This window comes from Anastrepha ludens, chromosome 3 (assembly GCF_028408465.1).
Source record: "Anastrepha ludens isolate Willacy chromosome 3, idAnaLude1.1, whole genome shotgun sequence".
Classification (NCBI taxonomy): Eukaryota; Metazoa; Arthropoda; class Insecta; order Diptera; family Tephritidae; genus Anastrepha; species Anastrepha ludens.
The window spans coordinates 54,497,606-54,508,224 of record NC_071499.1 but is presented as its reverse complement, the minus strand read 5'-3'; the positions used below and the strand labels follow the sequence as shown (position 1 = coordinate 54,508,224).

The 10,619-nt window shown below is 38.9% G+C and overlaps 1 protein-coding gene across 1 annotated transcript in view; it reads left to right on the top strand.

Annotated features, from left to right (window-relative positions):
• LOC128857960 (synaptic vesicle glycoprotein 2A) overlaps positions 1-10,619 on the top strand; it is an 84,641-nt gene that overhangs the window by 27,530 nt on the left and 46,492 nt on the right. The window lies entirely within an intron of this gene.

Sequence of the window (10,619 nt, the reverse complement as noted above, 5' to 3'; positions counted from 1 at the left end):
CAATATTGCATGAATTTCGAATGGGTAGTAAAAAATTCGCGTAAAATATTCGGCTTATTGACAAAAGAAAAGTTGTAAAGTAAAATTTAAGACTTTGTACTTGGATGAAGTATTGACAAAGTAGAAAATACTAGGGGCGCATTTAAGTAGGTGTTCATGGCACAGTGTGACAAAATGCACACAAATTTTGCGATACATTGAAAAAAATTATATGGTAGTGAAAATGGCGATCATATCTAACAATCTTTTACTAGCAAACTGGTGTAATACCAACTTGACGAAAAAGTTTTGGAATATGTTAAAAAAACTCAAAATACAAATTTATATCTCAAAAGTGATACGATCGTCTTCAAAGTACCTCCCATCAACTGCAAGGCATTTATGCCAGTGTTTGATCCAGCTCTCTAAATATTTCTGGAACTGTATTACAGTTACACATCGCATCAGTACCGCCAGCAAGAGGAAGCGGGCATCCGCAGTAATAGCGCAGACACACCACTTCAGCGAAGTCCTTAACCATCTGAGTGATCCTTCTGCTAGAAAAATGGCGCTCCAAGCAGCAAGAAGGTGTTGTTCCTAAGCAACGACAGATGGGCATTCCCACTACTTAGGGCTGATCACCTACCCTGCTAGAAATCAAATAGATTAACGGAACAAACGCAACACAAGTCCTGTCGAAGCAATATGCCCCTGAGAGGAATGAACAAGGAAGAAAAAAATTTGGAATAGCCATCAGAGGCGTCTTCGATTTTTCCATTACTTTCTTGTGGCTGTTAAAATACGTTCCGAGTAGTGGACTCTATAAAACGGAAGAAAATCACAGGGAGCCATATCAGGTGAATTCGATGGCTGTTAGTTGGTATTCGTTTCGTTCTTGGTCAAAAATTCACGGATAATTATGACACTGTGCGATGGTGCGTTATCATGGCGCAAAATCCATGAGTTGTTTCCAACTAACTCCTTTCTTTTGTGGCGAATTGCTTTTCGTAAACGTCTCATAACGCACAACTACTTCTTTATTAAGTGAACTGATCTGACCTTCTAGTGAAAATTCGATACTATAAAAACTATGAGCATCGCTTTCTTTTTTGATTTAAAGAGATGTGGTATTTTTTTGGCTTGATTCATTCGAAACTCTCCCCTCACCCGCCTGATATCTGGATTGCGTGTCGTACTCATAATCTCACGTCTTGTTTCCAGTAATGATGCGTTTGATGAATGGTGGGTCGGATTCAGCCTTGGAAATCATGTCTTTAGCGATATCAACGCGGTCCCTTTTTTGCATGAAATTCAGGTCCTTTGGAACCAACACGCACAAACTCAGATCATTAACTACTTACAATGTCCTAATGGTCCAAATTTGCGGTTCTGATCTGCTTTTCTTTCACTTTATTGATGTTTTCATCAGTTTTCCATGTCGACGGCCTGTCACTATGTTTGTCATCCTCGTTGGGCCCACGATCTCTTCTGAAGCGTTCATGCCGCTCGTAAATGGCTGTTTTCTTTAGATATCATTTCCGAAACAGTTTCCTAACATTTGTGAGGAGTTCGCATCATTGAATCCATGATTAACGCAAAATGTAATATAATAAAAACTCGTTGTTGCAACTTCAAACCCATTTTTAAAACCATACAAAATAAAACTCAAAATCGAAAGCACGTGCAGAGGTAGGTTTAGTCGGTTTAAACAGCATGTCACGCCATGGCAATCAAATTTTTGTAGAACATTTGGCAACCTAATAAAAAAAAGACAGAGCTCAAATCAGTTCACTTAGAGCGTCACCTGGAGGTTGTTTTGGGAACTTTTTGATCAAGGTATTATGTGAGTACGTATGCTAGCGCTTTGGTAGGTTATTTTATTTATTTTTACTGCTTATTTTGTAAAAAAAATTGACAAGGTAACTATGAGGTACTTAAAACTATGGCCACCAAATTAGTAAAAAAAAAAAATAGAATCTTAAAACTCACACAACTCTATTAATTTTAATTCAATTACAGCCAAATATAGTTCATTCGACGCAAAATTAAATTTACTATAACAGTAGTGTACTAAAAAAAATCCTCAATATCGGATAATATCGTAAAAATTATGTCAAAGTTGAAAAAATAGAGAAAAAATAAAAAAAATCCAAATACTTCCGCCTACAGTCTCGTCAGCTGTCATTTCAGAAAAATTGTCAATGCACTGTCAAAAAGGCTTGTTTTTGTTCTTTCGAACTAAAAAAACAAATTCGAAATCGGATGGAAATTGGCGAAGTTAGGAGTGATTATTCCCATCAACCTACTGAAAAACGGTTTTATGGCCATAAAATGAGATTTTGGGGGTGTATTGGAAATTTCTCCTATACCATTTTGTTTAGTTTTTCTATAGCCATAAGTTTGTGTCTCCATAAAAGTATATTTAATATTTTTTTTTTGTCACACAGTGTAATAAAGGAAAATATATTATTGATTAATAAATACTATAAACATCTTTTTTATTAATATTAAAACCACCTTTAAAAAACGCACGAACTTATGGACTGACCTGATAGTTACGTTTGGAATTCTATATATCTGGTCGAATATGTTGGTGCATTTTAGGTATTTGGTTACTAAATGGATCAAATTTACGGATAGATTCGATAAAAATGTTGTGTGGCTTAGGTTATCGAGGATTTTGGTTATTATAAATTTTTATAATGAAAGGTTTTAGCATTGGGAGCTGAAAAATCTATTGTGCCTCGCTCATGGGTTTAGAGGTGTTTGTGCCGTTACACAAGTTAAACTACCCGGCTACGGTGGCTAACACAAAAATGGTTCCGGACGAGACCGGTCTTTATTGGTTGTTTGAGATTTTACAACTGAACTTACAAATTAGTTTAATTCTAAGACTAAAAGCTAAGCTCGTGCGCTTGCAACTTGATCTGTACTTTGCTGAGCAGGCGCTTCCCACGCAAACGCCAATCGCGGCTCTGGCATTTCCTCAATAACTTTTTGGTTGCGCGTGTGGAGTGTTAGGTTACCGTTATATTTTGGTTGATTTGTGTGAGGTGTTGCGTTAGCTTGTATCAGTGCTAGGCAAGATAGGAAAAGTTACCCTTACCTATGCGATAAAATGGCTCTTGGGCGGCCGCTATTTTATTGGCTAATGTATCCGCCATTTCATTTTCGGTACTTGCTATATGCCCTGGAATCCGGAGGTTCAGTACCTGATTGTGGGGATTTGGTTTATAAGGTGGAGTATTTTGGTAGGTGTGGCCGCTCGGGGGTTAATGGCAAACGTCCGAGCTAAGGTCTCGGAAAATCATTGAGGACCCAATGTCCTGTCGTGCTTGGAGGAGGCGTATAGCACTGAGCATTTTATCTGTGAGTATCCTGTCTTTGCTAGAGCACGGCTACGAGTTTTGGGTTCCGATGTCGTTAGAATGAGTAATATTCGTTCTCTAAAACTGGACGATATTTACAGATTTGCCAAAGAATCTGGGAAATTCTCACAGGACTAACTATCTCCATCTCTCTTTCTATTCTTTCCTATCTCTTTCTCTGATACTTTTCTCCTTCCCTTCTTGACTATCTACCCTCTTTCCTGAGCTTAAAATAGCCACCAAATCTCCTGGTACTCCTTGGCCCGACCTTTTCAAATTTCAATTCAATTTCAAGGTCTCAGAAGCTACCCAATTTTCGGCATCTTTCAAGAAGTGAATTGTTGCGCGTCTAAAATAATCGGGAGGAACAAGTCTTAGTTGGAAGAAAACATTTCTCCTGCATAAAGCGGGTGGCGTAGGACATCCCTTTGAAGCGCCAGCTAAGTTTCCTCGACGAGTTTTCAAGCATTGTCGAGTAGCAGAATCATTTTGTCATCTATTTTGGCAAATTATGGTTGGTTGAGTTGAAATACTCGTCTAAAATGCATTCATTGGAAATTGTAGGAATTTGTTAATACGGTGGGGAACTTTTAAATTTGTTAACATTTACAGGCGAACAAATGACGATGAGAAGTTGACATAAAACTTCAGGGATATCGATTTGTAGAAAAATTTCAAGGCGACTAACGCAGAAAGTAGACGAAAAGAGTTTACGGTTTGGAAAGTAATTCATTTAGTTTTGGAAGCTAGTGGAGATAGCAGCATATGTTTATTCTCTTAGGCGTGCTAAAGAATATATTAAAAAGCGTTTGCCAGTTTATTTCCAACACTCAAATGTGTTTTATTTATTCCCCCACGTAGTTTTATTCGTTTGGTCAGCGAGTGAGGAAAAAAAATTTGCGCAATGTTCAAAAAAAAAACCATTTACTTTTCTCAATTTGTTTTATTCGCCAATGTCTCCAATGACGTCCTCCGCCGCAGTGTCAACATTTTCCTTCAATTACCACAATGAAATAAATTTGTATATGAATCATAGTGAAATATTTATTAGTGCAGCGATAACTAATTTGTATGAACACACCGGCCACACCGGACATTGTAATGAAACGCTTCCGCAGGCGCATGCAAAATTTTTCATTACACATTTTTGGCTGTACTCACTTTTTGCCATAATCCACATATCCACACAATGTTTGCGCATTTCAGATATGACAAGCATACATACATATGTACGTACTGTACATTTCAATCGGTCATGCATACGAACAATTTTCCGATGCAGTCAAATTCAATATTTGTGCTAAAAATAAAAGTTCGCCGTAAACAAATCGATGGCTCGTTAATAATTTGATTTACACAATTCATTTGGTGGAGACGAGAGCGTAAATATAAAAAAAAGAAAACAAACAGAAAAAAGGAAACAAAAATTAAAATAAAAAAATGTATATAAAAGTTTCCGAATGTTATTTGCTTAGCTGTTTCACTTACTTATGCTACAGTGGTCAAAGTCGTTTTTTTTTATTTTCATGGCAACAAATTGATAATAATAAAGGGTTTTCCAATAACAGGTGTTACAGGTGAATGGATTGCGCTATCGAGAGATGATTAGCGATTTTTTATGGCCGGAATTGGATGGTATTGATCTGGACAATGTTTATTTTCAACAAGACGGCGCTACGTGCCATACAAGCAACGAAACCTTTGATCTTTTACGGGAAAAGTTTCCGGATCGTTTTATCGCGTGAAGAGGTGATCACAATTAGGCACCGAGATCTTGTAATTTAACACCTTGTGACTTTTTTCTTTGGAACCACGTGAAAGATAAGGTCTACGCCGATAGCCCAGGGTCGATTCAAGACCTCAAAGATGGAATTCGTGCGGCTATCGAGGTCACAGGGCAGCCACTTCGCAATTCGGTTATGGAAAATTTCATGAAAAGGATATTGTCCTGTAAGCATTGTCGTGGTAGTCATTTGCCTGATGTTATTTTCCACTATTAATGATATACCTTCCTCTTTATAATGAAATAAATATTCGATCATTTATATTAAAAAATAGCATTTTTCTTTGAATATCAAAATAACACCACTTATTAAAAAACCCTATAGTCATCAAAATGAATTTAATTGAAATTTCTTAACTACGTAACTAATATTGAAACTATTGAAAGTACTTAGAGCGTGCTTTTGCGCATAACGGTTGTTTGTATTGGAATAGCATTCATGCCTGGCTTTACATGCCTCAAATAGTGCGCATGATAACTCGAACAAAACTTGAGATGTCTAAACAATACGGGACGCAAATATTGTTTTTTTCTCGAGAGCGGTTTGTTTCATTTGATATTTTTTAAAGTCAAAACTCCGCAGTGGCCGACAATAATTTGCTTTACGTGGGTAAAATAAAAGAAAAAGTAAATGCTTTTAAGTTCCAGCTATCTGCCGCCAGCAATCATGCTTATCTAATTAAAAAAAATAAATAAATACAATAATTGGCGCGTACACTTCTGTTAGGCGTTTGGCCGAGCTCCTCCTCCTATTTGTGGTATGCGTCTTGATGTTGTTCCACAAATGGAGGGACCTACAGTTTCAAGCCGACTCCGAACGGCAGATATTTCTATGAGGATTTTTTCCATGGCAAAAATACACTCGGAGGTTTGCCATTGCCTGCCGAGGGGCGACCGCAATTAGAAAAATGTTTTTCTTCATATTGATGTTTCACTGAGATTCGAACCAACGACCTCTCTGTGAATTCCAACCCATTCGGCTACGGCGGCCGCTTTCCAATTAGGTAAACAAAAATCTAAGAAATGAAAGTGATCGGCCAGAGCCAATAATCGGAATCAGTCCTACAGGAATCATGAGTTGGATCAGCGGTTATGGATCAGCAATTTCTTGCTTCCATGGATGGTCTGCGATGGTCTAGTCTAGAACGCGGCAGTGTTTTGTGACAACCCGAGCAGAAACCTGTGGAACTTTCTTCTAAAATTTGGTAGAGAAGATCTTTGCTTGATGCTCGGTATTATTTGAGATATTTTCAGATTTGCCAAAGAATCTAGAAAATTCTCACCGGACTGGCTATCTCTGCCTCTGTCTCTATTCTATTCTATCACTTTCTCTCTGTCACAGCTCTCCTTTCCTCCTTGACTATCTACACTTTTCCAAAGCTTTGGATACAATGGCTGTTTTAGCTTGCGTGTTTTAGAAGATACCATTTTCTCGGTGCTTCTTGCTCGCTTTTTTCAAATTTCAAATTTCAAGGTGGTCGGCAGAAAAGTACTAAATTTCAAATTTCCCATGCTCCTTAGCATCTAAAAATATTATCGTACGCTAAATAATACAAACCTACTCTATTCTCAACCTATGTATCTGTGCCATGAAAATGAACACTCATTATATACTTATATATTTATTCCTTTTACTCCGTAGTGAATCATAGGGCCAAATCCTTAATTCAGTGAAAATACCACAAACAACTTTATATGGTTTTCGCAGTACTTCCTTTGTATACAAGCATCCAACGGTGGGCCCAAATCATTGATAAGTCTGACGGCATGAGCTAGTTTTTTTTATTAGCAAAATATAAATACCTGTACATGCACAAATAAAAATCAGTTGTGTTGCTGCAAAGCATTACATGAGGGCCAAATTTTGTATCAAATTGTGCAACCATTTATGAGAGTTTGACACATTGCAATTTTAAGTTTCTCGTGCAGAAGTTATGAAGAAAACCTATTTTTGTACACATGGAAAGCTTTGACGAAAACATATTTTTGTATACGGGGTGGCTACATGCAAGCGCTGTAGTCCCACATCTAGACAGCGATGCCATAATCAACATTGTGGACAAACTGTTTCCCACACACCTTTTGCTGCGCGGGGACGGAGATTCTGAAAATTACGATATGCCTCCGCCCTTCACTGAAGAATAGCTCAAAACTGCGGCAAGAAGGCCCAAAAGGAACAAAGCTCTTGACCCAGCTCAAGCTTGTGGCCGAAACCCGACCGCTCGTGATGCTCGCTGGAAAATAGCTGGAAAAACTTTTACAGGGCAGGTTAGCAGAATCTGTTGAAAGTGCAGAAGGACTATTAGCAAGGAAATAAGGTTTTCGACGTGGAAGATTGCCCCTTGGCGCAATAGAGGAGGTGGTAAGCAGCGTAGACCGCGCTCAATGCGGACGTTCTTATCCGCGGCGCATCATCGCTTGATATACGAAACGCCTTTAATAGCTTACACTGGGCAGACATAGTAAAAGTACTGCGAGAAAGGTTTTGAATACTTGCATGCCTGCTATCGATCCTCCAGAGCTACCTAAGCGAACGTGAACTTCTATACGATACACCGGATGGTCAGAAAACTAAAGCGGTAACGTCTGGCGCAGCCCAACGACCTATTCTCGACGCGGACCTCTGGAATCTGAGCTACGACGAGAACCTGAGTGTAGAAATGCCAGAAGATATATATCTCGTGGGATACGCGGACGATATACCGCCTATATGCCAGGAGGAAGCTGTCAAGGATCCTATTTTGGCTTAAGGACCATGGCCCGGAGTTCGCCAAATATAAAACCGAGGTAATAACGATGACACGAGACCACTTGCACTTCGAGGTCAGAGACATAAGAAGAGGAGCCTATAGCATGAAGCTGGCTACAAGCATGGTGGACCCAGACGTGGGTGAATAGGTCTGGTCCATTTTATGGACGTTGTGCTGGGCCCTCCCGAAGTAATGCAGAAAATACAATAGTTCCGGGAAGGGAGTCTCTCCCCAGAAGAGGAGCAGAGATTGTTTTAGTGGGCACAACACACGACGCAGTAGACGACGACTTAGGCACCAAAAAAACAAGATCCAAGAAAAAAAGAACCATAATAATTTTTATGCTTCATATCCGCAGAGTATACAATGAATTTAGTAGCTTCGGACCACCAGCAAAAATACGATGCCTAAGCATACTCGGCTATGCCTGTCTGCCCACTTAAAGCAAATATTCAAAAAGCGCTTGTTTTATGATAATGTTTAAGCTGTCAAATGTTTATTAGGGTTGATATCACCAGCATATCAGCATCCTATGTCAATTGCTTTTGCGTAAACTTTTAAAGCTATAAGTGAAAGGAAAATATGCATACATTCGTACGTACATATTTTCAAGTACATTTATGCGCACACGTTTCTGTTAGTCAAACATAAATATCGATTTACTATTTTCTTAAACTTTCGCCGCCAATAAAAAACAAAAAACTGTGTGCGTGCCTATATTGGATTTGCCTTAGAAAGTTTGAGAACTAAGTATCTTAACTGCAAATTGTGAAAAACTGGGTTTGATTAAATGTGGCTATCTCAAAGCGCCCCACACCTAAGGAGTAGAGATGCGTGGGGATGCATCATAATTAGAGAAGAAAATTGCAAAAAGCAGAAAAAATGTGAAAGGAAAAGAAATGTAAGGAAACAGTGAACGGTAGTGATTGGAAAGGTTAACTAAATAATAGTTACATGCTGCTAAAAAATTTTAGAGTCGAAAAAATCAACGCAATGTCACTTCAGTTGCCGTTTGAAGAACGACTGATTGGACGAGTGTGTGAACACAAGTGAAACTATTACGCTGAATTAGGCTGCCGAAAGTTTCCCTCACAATTTTCATTTGCACCTAGTTAATGCCCAAATCTTTCAAATTTGTTATTCTTGGCTAAAATTGGAGCCAAGATGAAATAAACTATAAGATGAATAAACCAATGAAGTGAAAATATCAAAATTTAAATTTTTATGAAAATAATTTGAAAATATGTTTATTATGTTGTAGATAAATGAATTATTTGCATTTGTTAATAGGACTATCAATAAGTTCGTGCGGTTTTTTTTCGAAATTTGAAACTTTATTGACGTAAAATGGTTACAAATTTAATATTCAAAATATTGTCCATCGCTTACTACTACTTTTTCCCATCTTTCTGGCAATTCACGGATTCCCTTTGTGAAAAATTCGGTCGGTTTTGCCGCAATCCACGAATCGATCCATTTTTTGACTTCATCGTAATTACGGAAGTGCTGGTCAGCCAGGCCATGTTGCATCGATCGGAAGAGATAGTAATCGGATGGCGCAAGGTCTGGACTATACGGCGGGTGGGGTAGGACATCCCATTTGAGCGTTTCTAAGTATGTTTTGACCACTTGTGCAACATGTGGCCGAGCATTGTCATGTTGCGAAATAACTTTGTCGTGTCTATCGGCGTATTGCGGCCGTTTTTCTCGCAGTGCTCGGCTTAAACGCATCAATTGTCGTCGGTAGACATCCCCCGTAATCGTTTCATTCGGTTTCAGTAGCTCATAATACACAACACCCAGCTGGTCCCACCAGATACACAGCATAACCTTCAGGCCATGAATATTCTGCGCCGACGTCGATGTTGAAGCATGGCCAGGGTATCCATACGTTGCCCGACGTTTTGGATTGTCGTAATGGACCCACTTTTCATCGCCAGTCACAATTCGATGCAAAAAACCCTTTCTTTTGTGCCGTTGAAGCAGTTGTTCGCATGCCATAAAACGGCGTTCAACGTCTCTTGGCTTCAATTCATACGGCACCCAATGGCCTACCTTTCGGATCATTCCCATGGCTTTTAAACGTTTGGAAATGGTTGATTGATCAACTCCCAAAGTTTTTGCAACCTCTTCTTGCGTTTGAGCCGGATCTTGATCGAGCAATTCCTCCAATTCGGTATCCATGAACTTTGGCGGCGCACCCTCGCGTTCTTCGTCTTCCAAGCCAAAATCACCACTTTTAAAGCGTGCAAACCACTTCTGGCACGTTCGCTCAGATAGAGCATGCTCACCATAAACTTCCACCAAGATACGATGACTTTCGGCTGCTTTTTTCTTCATATTAAAATAATGAAGAAGAATTCCCCGCAAAAACACATTATTTGGCACGAAATTCGACATTTTCAAGTGTGGTAAAAATATTGTTGTTTACGCTTCAAATAAAAAACTTATACTGACGTTTGTGCCTTACGACAGTAGCTCTCCAATGAATGTTTGGAAATGTGGATCGATGGAATAATAATCAAGTTACGCCATCTGTTGTAAAACCGCACGAACTTATTGATAGTCCTATTAGTTTTTGACTTTGGTTTATTACACAATGAAAAATTGCAATTGATAATGCGGATGTATGCATGCAAAAATAAGAACGGCAGCACTGTGTCGACACAACCAAATACAAATCCACACAAATCAACTGTTTTTTACGGGCGCAAGTTTGCGTATCTCACGCCCAATAGA